This window comes from Mytilus galloprovincialis, chromosome 10 (genome assembly GCF_965363235.1).
Source record: "Mytilus galloprovincialis chromosome 10, xbMytGall1.hap1.1, whole genome shotgun sequence".
In the NCBI taxonomy this organism is placed as follows: domain Eukaryota; kingdom Metazoa; phylum Mollusca; class Bivalvia; order Mytilida; family Mytilidae; genus Mytilus; species Mytilus galloprovincialis.
This window is the reverse complement of record NC_134847.1, coordinates 61,619,726-61,635,910: the sequence shown is the minus strand read 5'-3', so window position 1 is coordinate 61,635,910 and position 16,185 is coordinate 61,619,726. Positions and strand designations below refer to the sequence as shown.

At 31.4% G+C, this 16,185-nt stretch overlaps 1 long non-coding RNA gene across 2 annotated transcripts in view; it reads right to left on the bottom strand.

Annotated features, from left to right (window-relative positions):
- Positions 1-3,575: 3,575 nt before the first annotated feature.
- Positions 3,576-16,185, bottom strand: part of LOC143048056 (uncharacterized) — a 78,437-nt gene continuing 65,827 nt past the window's right edge. For both annotated transcript variants that reach the window (XR_012969729.1, XR_012969728.1), the window contains 2 exons: positions 7,977-8,135; positions 3,576-3,896 (listed from right to left, as the gene is read on the bottom strand). This is a non-coding gene — a long non-coding RNA (uncharacterized LOC143048056). The remainder of the gene's footprint in view (positions 3,897-7,976; positions 8,136-16,185) is intronic.

Below are 16,185 nucleotides of genomic sequence, written 5' to 3'. Positions count from 1 at the left end.
GTTCAAAAATATAATAAAATTGAAAGGTCACCGCGCATTTTCTCAAGCTACAGGTTGTGACAAAATGACACATTTTGTATGGATTATATAGGAAAAAAACATCATTATGTGAAAAAAGCTAAACTAAATGATAGAATTGTAAAATAAAATACGAGATGATAGTTTTTAGTCAATGCTTTGAGAATATAAAAAGATAAGATAGGTTCACCGTACGTTTTTGTCTGGCTAGAATACAAAATTGCAAAATTCCATGTAGATTCCTTCAGAAAATGCACTATTTCAGAGTTACCTCCCCTTAAAATGTCAATTTCAAAAAATTAAAACGCAAATAAAAATAAATAACACTCTTACCAATTTTAATATTAAAGAGTTATAATCATATACAATTGTCCTTTTAAACAAAAATTGATAATAGTTATCTGCATTCCTGCATCAAATTTTGCTAACTTAATTGAAAATCTGGACCTTAGGTTCTCTGTTTTTTACAATCCAAGATGGCGAAAGACACCCATACCACCTCAAATGTATAGATATTTGTCATTACTCTTTTTCTTCCTGGCGGTACTTTACAGATTTGTTGCTTATGGTGCCTATTTGGATATTTCTTCGTTTTATATATACCAGTTTTCCTCTGCCTTTCTTTTCAGATGATATTAAACATAGAGAACTTAAACACGCCCATTGATTCATATGTAATCAATTTTTAAAAAATCACTGAAAAAGAACAGCGTAAATTATAAAATGTCTAATTTAAACTTTATTTATTTGAATATTGAAATAATAACTTTATTTCAATTATAATCCAATACGACAGTTGGTTTTCAGAATAACAGATTCCCGAAGGATTTGTTTATTTATGGCTTCTTTTAATTTCTTTTAATTTTAATTAGAATTTATTGTTTTGATGCCTTCATTTTGCATAACATTGTACATACGGCATTTGACTTCTCCCATGACTGCCATAAAGGGCGATCAGTGATAGGAAATCTAATTATATCTGTCGATTCTACAGACTACAAACTATTTATGACATAGCCTATGATGGGAAAGAGCAAAACGTGATCCATTGCTTATAAATCTCGTTGTAGCATCGTGCAGTGTGTGATTAGAACGGTTAGTACTCCCATCAGGTTTAAGGCATTATAAAGCGTCAGATTTTAGATTGTTATTCATCAATAAAGCTATTGAAAAAGCATGAAACTTTATCATGTTGGGGATGTAATCCCCTCCGTTAGCGATTGTGATATGAAGAAAAAGTACACGAGAAAGATTAAATAGAATGAAGACTAAGCGAAGGATTCTTTTGTCGTACAACCAAATTAAACATTTAAGGAAATCACATTTCGAGCTCCATTTTGTAAGGAAGACTGATTTATTATTTCCAATATTGATGCTATCTTAGACTCAGTAAATCCAAAATTAAATGCCAAGTGTCCTTCCGATTTTATGAAACATACATTGTGTAAGCTCTTTTGCTAAAATAAGTTGATTTTTGTTACACTAAATAGATTAGATGTTGTACTCTTTAAGTAAATAAAATTAAACATTGAAATTAATCTAAAAAACAAGGATGAACGAGAAATTGTTTAGTTGTTACATGACCTCAGATATCTTTTGAATTTGTTTTTTATTCTGGAATCTTAAACTGCTGATTTTAACTCTGCCCGATGATGCAGCTGATGTGATTTATTTCACATAAAACTTTAGCAGTATTTGCTTTGTCAAGAAAAGTTGAATCATTGTCATTTGGAAATACAAGACGTTGTTCATTCTGCAAGTGTCTGTTAGAAGTTAGTATAATGTCGAACCTTCGGTTAAAAACGGAAAACAAGTACACTAAAGCTTGTTAGATTCCTGAACTAATGCAAAAGTTAATTGTACATAAGCAGTGACCAATATTAAGAAAGAATAGAGTATTAAACTCTCACACCGTAATAAATAACTTGGAATCGAATGACCAAAATAACAATAAAAATCACTACAAGACAAAAACAAATGTAAACATTTCAGACACATTCAATAGGACAAGTCGTGACAAAAAAATCTAGGCTTTCCAAATAAGAACTTTTGAATGTTTGGCATATTTTCCTGAAGAATCTTATTAATTATAGTTCTATAGAATAATAGCCCAAAACTCATAGAACTAATAACAAGTTATCATACTGGACTTATATTTTCCTAAAACTAAAAGTCGAATGTTCACACACATGCTACAATATTAAATTGCATTGAAAACTTCATTAGTTATTTTAAACAGTACTACTAGTATTACAATTCTAAAACAAAGCACACATGTACATAATATATTTTTGTTCCAGTTACAGATTCATAATCTCCACTGATAAACAACTAGATCAAGGCAAAGTCCAAATTTAGCAAGAAAAAATCAAGTGCAGCAGCATTCTCTTTATCCAGTATCATCCGTAAGTGATTATAGACAAAACATAGTTTTGATCAGAATGATGACCGATGTTAACAAATCGTTGATGTTTGTTTTATATCGCAACATGATGTACTTTTATTCTTGATTCCCCGTTCAAAAGACATCATAAAGCAGATATATCATATGAATTAAGGTTCAGGAAAACTAATATTCAAATCTTAGTCGTCCAAAGTGTAAATTTGAAACAGTGGAAACAGTAGTATACCGTTGTTCAAAAGTTATAAATCGATTGAGAGAAAAACAAATTCGGGTTATAAACTAAACCCGAAGGGAAACACATCAATTATAACAGAAAACAAAGGAACAACAGACACACTGAAAACAAAATAAACTCCAACATTTATAAAAATTTGATAACAACTGTTACATACCAGCTCCTTTGTTCTAACAGGGGTGATATGAGCCGCATCACCCCTACCAGATCACCCCAGTTTGAGTTTCTTTGTTATGCATGCCTTTGTTCTGTAACATTTTGGCGGGAATGTCAAATCCACTATAAAACATATTATTAATTATACGAACAAGACTATCTATCAAAATTCACGTAGAAAAAATCCAGTGTATATGCTGGGACTCGAACTCAAGACCTTTAGCATATCAAGCCACGACACATACCACTATACAAGGACGACTGGATACGAACTATCAGTAATTTAACATACTTAAAGGAAACAAGAAATTTTATAAGTGGAGCGAGTTGGCAGACCTTTATTCAGTGGGGTTAAACCATTTTCGTGAGTTGTCAGACTGATTGTTCAATTTGTTTTTTTCACTTTTTCAAAAGTGGGGCCATTTTTTTTTTTATAAAGTGGCGATATAATGTGGGCCGATTGGCCAGTAGGGCGAGTTGACATTGTTTGATATCTATTCATCGTGTTCGGGGGTCATAAAGGGTATACATCATATAGTAATATATAAAGTATATTATAATGGTTGTGTGGCGTTCTAAACTAGATTTTATGAATTGTAAATGGTTTTTCGTCTAATAAAAAAACAGCTGGGATCTACGGCCATCGGGGTGATCCTACACTGACACACCGCGTCCTCGTGGGATAACTGTTAACTATATTTCTGACTTGATACAGGGCTAAAGCTATACATGTTTTAAATCAACAAGTAAAAAAGAAAAAAATGTATAGCAATTTTTTTATTAATCATTCTGACATGGAATAAACAGGTGGTTATTATCTTCATGTTTTTGTAGATGTCCAAAAGATATTCTGCCAAAACTTATCTAAAACATTATCAGTCTTCTAAACATTTGATACAGTATTTGGTCACTTATGTCTGAACTAAGTAATCTTTTACCGGACTTGAAGATGATGTCCACATTTCATCATGTTTATATTTAGATTGTCATTCATCATTTGGTTCTGATGTACTCGAACATTGTGGTGCCAGTAACTTTGGAATGTTGTTGGAATGTTCTGTGTATCGTTCCCCTTTATACAGTCTATAAAGGAAAGGAAAACAACAACTGTACAAGAAAACATTTCATTGATAACAATTAGTACACTAATTTGAGTAATGTATAATGGTAAAACATTGGTGTTTTTTATTGTCGACAAAAGAGTCATTAAGAGCTCAAAGCAAGCCTGAAAGTAGCCACTATGGTATATAGATACAACATATAAGGACTAACATCTAAATTTTTGCAGCTGGTGAGTGGGATACGCACGAATATATATTTTTGATCAATGCGAGAAATCTATTTATTCTTCGAGATGGGGGCTGCTTGGATATTTATTTTTATGTAGCAATTATTTCTATCAATTTTTTAGATCAGCATATCTCCGGCTTTAAAAAAAAGTATTAGTTTTTTACGTAAATGCTTTGTGGAGTAACTTTGTTCTTCAAATTACTGTTCCATTCCCTCCTTTCTTAACTAAATAATCGTCCCCTAATGGTCATAGAAATATATACTGTGATATTATTCACAGTATGGAACTAGTAACGCATTATTGTGTTATGACGATAAACACTATATCCCCCAACTTACAGTTATGTCTGAGGAAACAATATATGAAGAAGGTGAGTAAACGTACTTATATTAATAATATGGCGTAGACAATGAGATATTTCTTGAATCAAAAGCATACTTTACATTATGACGCTCAGTATAACTATGGACTAGGAAATATGCCATTCACTATATGTAGTTCTTCTTACTCTAATACAGATTGTATGAAAGTCACATTTCAGTCGTGTTGAACATGTTCACCGAGTGTTTACCTTTTGTTTGCTTATCATCAGCAATATTTTTAAATTTATGTTGTTGGTTTTCTTTTAATTATTTACTGGAGAGAAAAAAATCTGTGAAACGCAACATTTGTATATGCAAAAGATAAAATCAAATATAATCTTCCATGACAATTAACTGCTAAAGAAGTGACAAAATATACACAAATTCTTAATTCAAGTGATAACAGAAAACAAAAAAAATATAGAAAAGACGAAGGCCGTACATTGACCTATAATGGTTTACTTTTTTTAAATTGTTACTTGGATGGAGAGTTGTCTCATTGGCACTCACACCACATCTTCCTATATCCAATTAAACGGAATGCATCATAATATTAAATCAATACGTTCGTTGGAGGTCTTACTTTTCGTTTTTCACATTGTAAATAAAACTTTTATAATCACAAATGTTCATATTATAAACATTGTTTTTTTCACTGACTCTAAAGAGAATAACAGAAACAGACTAATCCAATATAAGACTTTATATTCAGATGGATAAAGCTAAACAGACCAACAAGAACCGTCAGTACGGAAATCAATAACTAAATCTGGCCGTCATCTGAGAAGGATTATAGAGAACTGACAGATAGGGACACACAGTAATTGGTTATTTCCAAATCTGTCTTTATCAATCCACAAACCAATTGCCATGTCATGCCTTATATTTATCAAAACGCTACATTGAAGCCGTCACAGAAAATGTGAGGATAGACCATCACAAACTAACAGTTTTATACTAAATTGACAATGATATTCAAGTATTCAGAAATGTACATTAGAATAAAAATCTCTCAGAAATATTGCAGGAATAAAATAGGAGACATAAGGCAGACATATCATCCCTAACATCAATATTCTCCTATATATAAGTTAAGTAGATGCAAAAATTTAATAACGTAGCACAACAAAACCCGTCTTTCAATACATATACGATAACAGATCTCAACATGGGTTAAATAAGGTTGCTTTCAAGACTTGTCGTCGTTTTTCGTATTGTTTCTAATTGCCATACTTGTACTTGATTGTGATTTTGTCATTTATTCCTTCGATATTACGGCGTTAGTCGACTTTTTTGTACGATCTTTTAAGCGCCTTTTAATGTTGTTTTTTGTATCTGTGGGGTGTTGTTTCATTGGCGTTTACTATACATTTACTACTATCATGTTCGGTTCCTAACCACACAACTGAACATATTTTCGTTTTCAATATACATAGGATATATGTTAACAAGAATGAATAAAAGGGATGAACGTTGAAGACAGAAAATGAGACATAATTATACTTGTAGTAAGAATGATAATCCCTTTTTGCATGATTAAGTACGAGTGTTCTGTGCGGAATTACTGCAATATTTGTTTTTAATAACAAGCTAAAAAATCAGTACTTATTACATGTCGAGTTCTAATGCCGATCCCCGATTCTTAAATGAAACCAATTTTAATAAAAGATAATAATCTAAAGGATTTTATTTTCTTAAGAACATATTATGATTTTTACAATCACTCTCTTGCGTCTTCTGATGCGCAAGTAATCCTATATAAGCATGACCAAACCCTTACTCAAAGTTTCGTATTTGTTCTGTTGGCTATTTACCACACACATATTGCATGTCGTAGACTTCAAGCATGTTAGAAACATATCTGATTCCACGTGTTGTTAGAGATTCAATTTGATGCGCATCTGATATTTTGTTTGCCATCTTTTGTGGTAAAAATAATCAGCCAGAAGAAATAAATATTTTGGATTTGAAGAAGGTAAATAAATATCTTCACCTAATCAGATTTCTTTCTGTAATACAAAAAAAGGGCGCAGATGTTAGATAAACATTGATAAATATTTTTATAAAAATTATCCATTTCATTTTGTGAAACTGACCAGAAAGTATTTTTGTTTATTACATTGTAAGCAAGCAATACAAATCCGTGATCATAATTATTACAAATTTCATTTTTACACACGAAATGGTACGAAACCAATCAGATATTTAGCTTTTTTACAACATACACTATATTATCAAATTAAATATTGTGTATGCACGTGATAAATTGAATAACTTATCTGGTTAATCGCTACAAATAGTTTAAATAAAACGGAAAAGGGTTAAAATAAAAAAAAATCAAACACGAAAGTGTTTATAAAATATCCTGAAAATAAATGGAATAAAATATCCTACCGATTGCCACCCAAAAATGAGGACAAAACACATCTGGAGGCAATATACGATTATTAAAGATTTGAAACATATCTTTACAATTTGTCAAGCTCTTAATTATCTCATGTTTTAAAGAGATGTGAGACTAAATAATACTATAACTAGAGTGTTGTTTTTTATTTTCTAAAAAGCAAGTAACAAACATTGCATGAATAAAACACACAAATCTAACAGGTAAACTCTGCACAATAGGTCGAACAGATTGGAGTGGTTGAAGGCTTGACCGATAACTAAAATCAATGCAGTTGCCATATAGAGGCTTTAATGGCTGATCTATTGTTTATTTTGAAGTTGTTTTTAATTTAATGCAGGTAATTTGCCGCAGCCATTCTCTATATTTTGCAAATTTATTACCAAAAATATCATTGCAAAAAGTATACTGATTGTTTTATTTTTGACAAACTTCAAAAATCTTGTATTTTGATAACATATTGAACATGTTGAATTCTGAAGTTGTTTTCTCATTTATCAATTAGTTTGATCTTTTCTCTCACGAAACAAATCCGATCGGTGATTGGCGTTTCTTATTCCTTAAAACTTATAACGAAAAAATATGTCCAATTCTAAGATTTCAGAAGTACTGTTGTTTTATCACTTTTATTATTCTACAAACTTTTAATGAAATACAGAGCTTTCTGATACTGATAAACATTTTGTTTATTTTGTTTATTTGTCTTACTTATTTAGCAATACTGGGCTTTGTCAACAACTAGTGTTGCCTTTCCTAAATTATTTTGTGTTTTCACTGACAAATTTATACTGAATTAAAAGTTCTGAAGAGTTATTATTGATCTTTCTGTCAATTATCATCCGAGAAAATACGCTCACGGATCAACTGCTTTCATGATTTTATTTAAGAATTTCTGTTTGAATTTTCCAATCAATTTTGATTCCCATCGAAATTAACCTTTTGCGTACTAATTTTCTGTCGATACAAAGTCGTGCTGTGTTTCTTCACAGTGTCTTGAAGAAATTTACTTGGACAAGTGTAATGAAATGAACTGTTTGAAGATACATATTAATTTGTGAATTACAAATCTAGTAATGAAGTTTCACGCCTCATCATGTGTAATTTACCTCTAAGTGAGTCCTTCGTGTGACGATAAACTTAATTATTACTGTAATCATCTTTGTCGACGCCCCACTTACTAATATGGCCGCCGGAAACATAGAATCAACGTCAGTAGGGCTCTTCAATACAAATTGAGTTTACAAACATTGATTAGCCACAATGATCTGAAAAAGAAGTATCAAGAAAATAATAACATCCACTTAATTTGTTTTGTTAGTGTTCCTAACAGAAATATAAAAGAATAAACATACGATTCCGCTCTTAACTGCTTAAAAAATTGAGTTCAAAAGTCATTAATTGTTTCCAAAATTATAATTATCTTGTCAAGAGTTTTTTTTTTGCTATGTGATATTATCATGCCATAATTTGTTGAAAGAAAGTAATTTTCTCATGATAGTTATAGAATAAGAATAAAACTAGATCATGTTTTCCTTCTAATGTAATACAAAACAACATTGGTCACAGTTATCGTTTTGCATCAGTTTATGTTGTGGGAAATACACCCAATATATCAGCAAATAATTGGATAAAACGGTAACAAGCAATAAAAAAACTAGAATTAAAAAACCATGATAATATTTAAACGTGTCACAATCATAAGTAAAACATAAACAAGACAGTGCAACTGCAAATGACAACAACAGTTGACATCAGAATCTAAACGATTAATCACAACTTAAAAACGGGATGAATTCATGTGCTTCGGAAGGGTAAAATGGTATTCCATCATTAGTTACACTATCATGTTACTCCTGTCTTTAAATCTTTTAATAACTCACATCAGACATTGATACTTCAGACATTAAAGGAATGATCTCAACCTAAGGTATATTCAGAGAAGAAAGCATGGTAAGGTAGCTTTCTATATAGATATTAAAGGTGTGGTATGAGTGCCAATGAGATAACTCTCCATCCAAGTCGCAATTTGTAAAAGTAAATAAACTCATCATAGATATCAGGATTACATTTTGTATTTACGCCAGAAATGCGTTTCGTCTATAAAAGACTCATCAGTGACGCTCGAATCCCAAAAAGTAAAAAAGGCCAAATAAAGTACGAAGTTGAAGAGCATTGAGGACAAAAATTCCTAAAGTCTTTTTTCAAATACAGCTAAGGTAATCTATTTCTCAGGTAGAAAAGCCTTATTATTTCAAAAATTCAAAAGTTTTCAAAAGAGTTAATTTATAAATATGACCATATCAATGATAAACAAGTATAGGTCATAGTATGGTCGTCTTGAATTAAAAAAATATGAAGCATTATGAAATTTAATCATTAAAAAAATGTCCTTATAAATATTTAGTTTAACACTTATTTGAAACAAAGATGTTTGAATCTTCACGGGGTCAAATGATGGCTCTTATAAACATTAGAACTTATAAATAATTTAACTTTTCCCCATCACGTAAAACTGGAAAAGATTGAAAAACATATTTTGTCAAAACACACAATATACTAAAACAATGGATCACGGAACATACATGAATACCTCACACAAAACAACAACAACAACAGCAACACTGTAAACTACAAACCAAAAAAGGATCCCATATACCTTAGAAACATGGATAAATATAGGCAACAGTAGTATTCCAGTGTTCAAAAGTCACAAAACAAATCCGGGTTACAAACTAAAACCGAGGGAAGCAAATCAATTATAAAAGGAATACAAGGGGAAAAAATTACCACTGAAGTACAACAAAAACCAACGCCAACATACAAAGAAACGAATTATTCGATAACAACTGCCATATTCCTGACTTGGTACAGGACATTTTAAGAAAACAATGCTGTGTTGAACCTGGTTTTATGGGTAGCCAAAAATCCTGCTTTATGACAATGTTAAAAAATATTGCTATGATATATTCCTGTGCAAGCCATGTTATTTTTATGACTTATAAAAATCTTGCGATAAGATACTTTCGATGACGTCATAAATAACAAAGATGGCTATGACAAAAGGTACGTTTCGGTAGTAATATTTGTGATTAATTAACATTACATAATGGTCGATCAATTATGCATCAATCGTTTCTATATACGTATAGACATCCGTGGATTTCCAATGGTTTGATTTGAGAGTTCCTAATGGAAGGTAAATGCAGACATAAACTTCGGACACATGAGCTTAATAAAGTGTCAATAATTATAATGTAACCTTTCAAAATATGACTTTTATTTTTACTATCTAAACATTTGCTAAAATATCCTCCATATAAGCATTAATACCTCATAAAAAAAATCGCCATAGAAATGCAAGCCTGGAATATCGTTTCACCTTGGAGATAATTATCGTATATGCAGATGATGATATGGAAATTGAAAGTTTTTAAAAATGAGGAACTGGAGTCTTTCTGTCAAGGACATCGTCCAATTAGCGGAGGATGAAAGTGTAGGAGAATTCTAGCTTGTTTTCATTCTTCTTGAAAAGCTTCTATATGAAATCGGATTAACACGAATAAAGGAACAAATAGACAAACTTCGGTTGAATTAATCCGGAATGGCCTTCGACAATAAATATTATACCTAAACCCATGTGGCAATTAATGTGTAATATATCATTTCTCTACTAAAATATAGATTTGTAGAAATGGTTCTCTCAAGATGTATGGTACAAACATTTGAATCAATAACTCTTTCCTTTTTTTTGAATGGATACTGGTGAAATTAACCATGTAGACTAGATGAAATTACCTAATGCCCATGGGTGAAATGGAATGTTATAATGCATTACCATTTTTTTCTCATTTATTTTCATAGATGTTTAAAAAGGACTTTGCACTGGCAAAACTAACATCTTCGCAATAACCTTGTCGAAAGGATAGTATGTTGTCAACAAGTTATATGTTACTTTTAAAATCAGTTTTGTTGGAAGAAATGAAAATTTAATTTGTTACCCTATTTGTAGGTTTTCATGCTATTATTTTAAGCTGATCACCATCAAATTCATACAGTTACAGCTTATTTATTCAAACTATTTATAATGCTTACATCTGTGATATTTGTAAATATGATCTTAAATGAATTATTACATTAACCTGTATGTGTAGTAATTATCAAAATTTAAGGTTACTGCTATTTTTCGTCTTTGGTTAAGGAACAAATGGGTGCAGCATATCTTTCATTATAATTTATAGCTTTGTCTAATTTGTCTCGAACAATCCCATGACCTTTAGAAAACTATGGAAATTGTCGATCACCTTCCTCTACTAACATCAATCGAAATATTGATAAAGTGAAAGTATCAATTGTCACATTACTTCCTTCTACCTGTTTATTCCTGTATATTAATTGTTTTTTAGTTGTCATAACTAATTTTTAAAACATCAAATTTAAAAATTAAAAGACAAATTGGCGTCATTCATATGACACGTTGTCGTAGTGCATGTTCACATGCATCATACTATGCAGTTAGTTTTGTTAAGAAAGTTAATGTTCAGGTACTGCATCATTTACATTGTTTTGATAAATTCAAAATTAGAAGTATATTGAATTAAACATTGCCCGCCCATCAGTCTGAACTAAAATCCACATATGTTTCTACCTAGGAATGGATTACCTTGGTTGTATTTGACAAGACCCTTCTTGAATGTTTTATCCTCATTGCAAGTTAACTTCTAACTTGTTTTGGCCTTTTAATGTCTGTGCTTTGATTGTCAATGGGTCCTATGTGGTCGTAATGCGTTTGTAGCTTACACTATTATACAGTTTATATTTAAATTCTCAGATTCTTATTATTTTAAAAGTGGGAATTTATACTTGTGTTTGAATTATGATTTTTGTGAGTTGTAGTAGGTAAGTTATTATAAATATGTAACAGGAGGGTCGGGCGGCTATGCGTCACCAAACCCTGCTGACTACTAAAGTGTCTGATATTGCCACAACTACAGACTGACAGACTGACGACGGATGCGACAAGTGATGTACTTTTGTGTTATGTGCATTCAGACTGGTTCTTCCTTGTTGTACTGAGACGTATGATATTGGCAATGAGACTCTAATTTCAATCAGTTTTACATACTTTATTATCACAAATGTGAAACATAACAAGTGTAAAATCAAGTGCAACAGTTTACAGTATAAAAATAGATCTGAATAAATATTCAACAGTAATCTCAAAATGTAGTAGTAAACATAGGTAGTACTGGCAAGGACTACAACACTCACGACCCTAACGGATAATCAACCGCGAGAACACACTGTGGTAGTTAGCGAAAGTTAAATATTAAGCTACATTTTAAATGTTTCCTAAAGTTTTAAAGTGAAGTTAATAAACCTAAAATTGTTAGAAACTTGTTCTAAAGAGTGAACAGTCTACATTTTAGAGACTTATTATTGTAGAGACTTCATTTATTGGTCGGATTAATGATAAATCCAAGTGTAATAAACGAGTAGCGGATTAATGATAAATCCAAGTGGTCACATTACCTTTTAAACAGTAAAGTATTCGACAAATTACCAATGAGACACATTTACTATAAGAAGGAAAACATAATATTTCTCATATGCGGTCTAAAACTGTATTTCAGTCTCCAAAATATCATCAAATTCTATTCTAAAGATACAAATACTACTTAAATTTCTTACGTTAACAACTTATTTAACTAAATGACATACTTTATTTAGAAAATTATACACAACACACAAAATAATTCATCACCTTGTAAATCCGTCAAAATAAGGGGAAGTAATACTTGGTGTCATTCATAATAATTGAAAATCTACCCGTAACAAATAACCAATGAAAAACTTCGTATATTTAACTGCTAAAGTGAAAGGAAAATGTCAACAAAGAAGCATGGGAATTTTATCAAAAAGATCTAAAGAATTACTAGCGAACACAGGTAAAATTAAGCACCAAAATGTATGAAATTAAAAATCCAAATGTGTGCAATAACCACATCTGCCACATTCCTTCCCCCTCAGAACAAATTAGATTTTTGATTATAATTTGTTCTAAATGCATTAATTTAGAAATAAAAGCACTAGTAACACGTGTCAAAAATATAGTAATGCATGTAGACAAATAGTATCAAAGTATAACGATGTAATATATGTAAATTAAACAGTATCAAAATATTGCAATGTATGTAAAACAAAATAAATATATATAACAAAATAGTATAAACTTGCATAAATGCACCACCCCTTTTCACTGTCCTGAAAAGTTTATTAATGATCAAACTAAATTTCACCAACGTTTAACAACCTTAGCTTCTGTTAAGTTATTATTAAAATCCACATAGTGGCCTCTACACACTTGTAAATCTCCGGACGGTTGATCACGAACCGGTAAATTTTGTTCTCTAATAAAATCCTGTCTAGTGTGACGGGATTGCTTCCCTTAGAACATTTGGTAGATACTTAGTCAGCCGTAAGCGGTTGAGCTAAGGAAGTACTTCTTTAGCTCAGTCGGTATACGCGCTGCCTTGTAACACAGAGGTCCCGGGTTCGAGTCCCGGTGGAGACGAGCAATTTTGTAATGAAATTCGTGCTCTCCGGTTACATTGGCGCCCAACTAAATAACCCACGGTAGTTAGAGAGAATTCTAGCTAGGGTATGTTTGTGTGAGAGTCATAATGGTATGATGACTCTTGAGGTGGGGGAAGTGTGACGGGATTGCTTCCCTTAGAACATTTGGTAGATACTTAGTCAGCCGTAAGCGGTTGAGCTAAGGAAGTACTTCTTTAGCTCAGTCGGTATACGCGCTGCCTTGTAACACAGAGGTCCCGGGTTCGAGTCCCGGTGGAGACAAGCAATTTTGTAATGAAATTCGTGCTCTCCGGTTACAAATATACTGTGTTGACTTCGATAATTAGTAGTTATCTATTCCTCACAACAGTTTCAGTGTTCCTGATATTCTTCAAAATAATAATAGTTTTTGTATATTATTGATCATGATATGCTTAAGTTAGAAGCGTGTTTCCAACATTTCATATTTGAAGATTGTTTATTGAAAATGTTTAATATTTAGTCATTCAATGTTTACATACAAGTCTTGCTTTTAGTTGTTCTGAATAGCGTTACTGCTAACCAAACAGATACTTTGAAACAAAACCTGGAAAAAGATAGGGTAACAATAATAACTTTGAATGTATTTCACAATAACTGTATTTATTTTGATGGTGCAGTCAACCTTATCTAAAATGTAAACTGTCCTAGCTCGCCATGCTGGACTTTTAATCCGTTTTAAAGTCTTAAATTCTGTCTGGAAAATCTACTATTTAAAACAAAATAATTCTTCAAACAAAATCAACCTAATTAGATTTGCTCATAAAAAGCTATATATAAAGGCAACAGTAGTATACATCAATTGAGAGAAAAAAATCAGGATTACAAACTACAAACTATTTATACCTGTCAGTGGCATACGAGTTATATTTGTTTTCTAGGTTCGTGAGATCATTTTTTTTGTGTTTGATTTTGGCCTAAGTATTCATCTACGATTTAATACTTCTATCACTTGGTGTTCGAATAAGGCTCAATACGAGGGAAAGATTTTAAAAAAAATTAAAAAAAAAAACAAAACAAGACGACAACAGTTACAGAGGTTCAAGAGACAAGTTCATGTTACAATATAAAAACTGAGGGAACTCAAAAAGGAGCGAGCAATTTGCATCAAAAGATAGAACAAACTATTAACATAGTATAGAAGCTTTTTATCATTTTATCATTTCAAAAGTATGACAATGAAACGGATAGAAAAACATTTGAATGACGTCCTTCGACTACTGTGTGACAATGAAACTGGGAGCAAATCCGTTGGAATGACAGCTGTTTTCACTTTATGACAATGAAGCTAGGGGTAAAATCATGAGATGATTTCGTATCCGAGTTCATGTGATGTTACTTAGCTGATTATTCGTGTTGATGTCGGAAGAACACAAGTAGTTATTGTCAATATGTATGGACCATAAATCTCATAACTTTGAATTTTTATATTTCTAGTTGGAAATAAAATTCTCAAAATGTTTGCCACTGAACACTTTCTTCCAGCTTTTTTTTCAAATCGATCCAAATTTTCCTTTTTTCTTATTTCCTATATCGAACAGCAGTTCTATGAACATGTTATAGAAACAAAACTAAACCTCTTTAACAAATCGATTTTTTCTTATTGCAGTAAACGGCTAGTATGATCTACTAGGATGTCAAATTAAACAGTTTATCCAGCTTCATAAAGCATAGAAGAAACGAGGGAAATTTAATTATGATTGTCAGGTTTACTACAGAATTCCTAGGAAATTGTTTGTGAGTTGATTGTCCGTCATTTTAATTGCGATATCCTAAATTATAATTCACTTAGTGAATTGATTCGGAAGATGTCCAGAAGAAAATGGACACGTACAAAGATTAATGGTTATTTATACCTTTCAATGTTTGCATATTATTCTAACTAAAAGTTTTAACTATCATATATAATACATATATCGGTTATCGTACACTCACCTTTTTTTCATACATAAAACATGAAGAATTTGAATTTGTTAACGAACTGTTTACAAGATTTATAAACATTGATCATATAATTGTAACGTGTAGGAAGAGTCTTAAAATCTTTTCACTTAGTTTTCATTCATAATTAATCGCTCATTATTATTATTTTTGCGATAATTTTTTTAAAAATATAATATTTGGTTCATACGTTCTAAGAGTATATTCGACTTTCTTTTTACGAAGGTGGCCTTGCAATATAAACCAACGCTGTTCACATTGTTTTTACAAGCTTAAAAACAGAAAGATAAGCGAGTCTCGTCGAGCTTTTCGATTGTTTTGATACGAGAAAAATTTGTTTTACAGAATGGCATATTTTTTTTACGTTATACGAGCGAATAGCGTTCAGAAATTGATGGTGCTGTAATAGGTTTATACCCGAGGGATTAGTGTCCACCTCTGTGTCGGTTGACAGTTATTGTCAGTGAGATCAACTCCAACCTCTAGATTGATAGAGACAATTATTGACTGAGGTAGTAACATCCACCAATGTCATTGGTAATTGACGGTTAATTTTAGAGGTAGTAATGTCCACCAATGGATCAAATTCATTAAGGTAGATTCATGGTATGCCGCCATCTTGGATCGTACAATCACAGACTGTTTTTTATATGAATAAAAGTTGGTGACTCATAGTTAGAAAAATATGGTGCCCCATAGTTTTTATTACATTTTTGAAAAAAGCCTAGTAAAATCTTTATTTTGGAAAATTATAAGAATATT